This window comes from Equus asinus, chromosome 10 (genome assembly GCF_041296235.1).
Source record: "Equus asinus isolate D_3611 breed Donkey chromosome 10, EquAss-T2T_v2, whole genome shotgun sequence".
Classification (NCBI taxonomy): domain Eukaryota; kingdom Metazoa; phylum Chordata; class Mammalia; order Perissodactyla; family Equidae; genus Equus; species Equus asinus.
In genome coordinates, this window is record NC_091799.1 from 82,194,578 (window position 1) to 82,197,089 (window position 2,512).

Sequence of the window (2,512 nt, forward strand, 5' to 3'; positions counted from 1 at the left end):
GCGGGCTCTGGACTGGACCCTCGTTATAGTTTAGAAGTCTTCAATGCGCGTGCGCCTCCTTGCAGGCTGACTGTGTCTATTAGTCCAGGGCCTTTCCGGTCACCGTAGCGGATGAGGAGGGGGGCTTGGTCTGAGCGTCCGGGAAGTCCCGGGCGACCTGAGTATCATCCCTCGCTCTGGGAAGAATACCCCGAAAGAGGGGCGAGTTTCCTGCGGCTTTAGCCCTGTCTGACCTGGCGTGACTGCAGAGTGCTGGGAACTTCCCAGGGTCCTCAGTCTCTAGCAGTGAATCGAGCCTTCGTGGCAAAGCAGGCTTTCCAAGACCAGGGCCTTGGTGACGGGGACAAGCACCTTTCCTCCGGCATTGCTTCTTCCATGCCACCGGCAATCTCTAATGCATCAGAGAGCGTTTCCACAGGGCCCGTGAAAATACAGTGAAACTTTCACATGGGGAAATAAGCACGCTGACCCCACGAGTTCTCACAGAGAGGTATCAGTGTTTGGAATCGAATGAGCCTATTTTCATTTATTTTACCAGCCAATTTAAAACAGTTCCTAGTTTGAAATCAGAAGCGCGCTGAGGTCGTTTACAGTTACTGTAGTCCATCACTAAGTTTTATGGACTTTACTTTCTAAGCATCAGTCGTCGACAACTCGCCACTTTCAGGGTCATCCTTCCACGAAGAACAACAGCCTTCTAACACGGCTTTCTCCGCTCAGTTTTCATATGGCACCAGGATAGACTTTTCAAATACAAAGATGATCACAGCAACTTCCTGCCTAAAACTCTTCAGTGCTCGTAGAATGGAAATAGTTATGGCTTTGAAGGCCCAGTTTCCTCGGCCCTCCTCCCCCAACTATACACTGAACTCTAACCAGTGACCTTTTTTTCCCCGTCAAGTCTTCTCCCCGAGATTTTTTTGTCGTGTGGAAATTGTTTCGCCATCTTCACCTCTGCACGCCTCCACACGCTTTTTGCGTATTTAACACCAACTTACTCGTCTGATTTTAAGAATCGCTTTCTTAAGGAAACCGTTTCTTGACCACTTACTGGGTGGAACAAGTCTCCCTGTTATATCTGCTGGTAGCTTCATGTAGCTCTTAGTAGCACCTTTCAGTTCAATTTCACAATTTTAAAAATTTATTGCCTCCTAGATCGAAAATGTCACGGAAGCACAACTTGTGTATTTTTGCCAGATTCTAGCAGATATAAGCCTGGTACACAGTTGCTGTTGGATAAATGTTGAGGGAATTAATGAGCGTTGAAACAAATCTTGCTTGAAAAATTACCTCTTAATTTGTATTATGAAAGAAGCCAAAACCCCTATACTAATTAGATCTAGAAGAAGATTTATAATGAGAGTAGAGTATTGGTAGTACTTGGTGGGTGTTCTCCACAAGAAGTTCAGGAGTTACACACAATTTTAGTAGACTTAAGTAGACCAATCTGATTTCCCATATTTAAATTAGAATGAGAATCAACAGGATCTAGTCTTACCTTCTAATGTAAAACAATTTAATTATGCTCATTAGACATGTTTGCCTGAATAGTATCTTAATCTTAAATGAGGATAATGAATCCCAGAAAGATCAAGATTACTGAATTTGCTAGAGGTAGAACAATATAGGCTAACAATTACAGATTGTTCTTACTGCTATGCAGCTTGGTCTCTAGCAGCTTCTCTTAACCCCTTGTTCTCATTTGAGCTCAGAACCAGTCCTGGCCTGAGAATGGCAAAATGAAAAAGCAGAAGTCTCTTCTGAAAGATTGAATGTGGTACAGGAATGTAGAAGCAGCTGTAAAAATCAGTTGCTGGTGTGGGAGCCTCTCAGGGAGGTACCCGGCTGGCGTAATGCCCTCTGGTGTTAGGAAGGGGTTCTTTCATCATATGCACATGTAGGGCTGAGCCGCGATAATGGAAGCTTCCAACAGATCTCAGATCCAGAGCACAACATGCTATTATGCAACTTTTGTGTATTTACCAACAAAAAGCTGTTGATTGACATCCAGTGTTATAATTTATGTCCACTACCCTACATACTTTTTAGGACAGTGTCTTTCAACCGCTCTGCCTTGAGAAGTGGACCAAAATTATTCGTGAGACATGCTACAAATGTTACAAATAATAGAAGATTGCGCATAACCGGCTTTTTAAAAATATGAATTAGAGAAGTTTTGATTATCTATAATAATATCTTATTAACTCATGTAAGAATTTTTTTTAAAAAAAAGGAAGTAGAAAGTGTGTGTGACTTTGGAAGATATGCCTGTAAAGTTATGCTTTGGTGTTATGCATCTCAGAAAAACACTCATCTGGGACATGGCCACGTAAGTATGAATCTGTTTACAGGGAGAATGGGGAGGGGTGCTCTTTTGGTTTCAAGAAAGAGACTCATTTGGTGATTTTGACAAATGAGGAATTTATTCTAAAACTACATGAAGTAGAAAGGGAAACAGGAATGTCATCTGTGTAATCAGGCCACATGGATTACAGGAAAAAACTGAACGTTT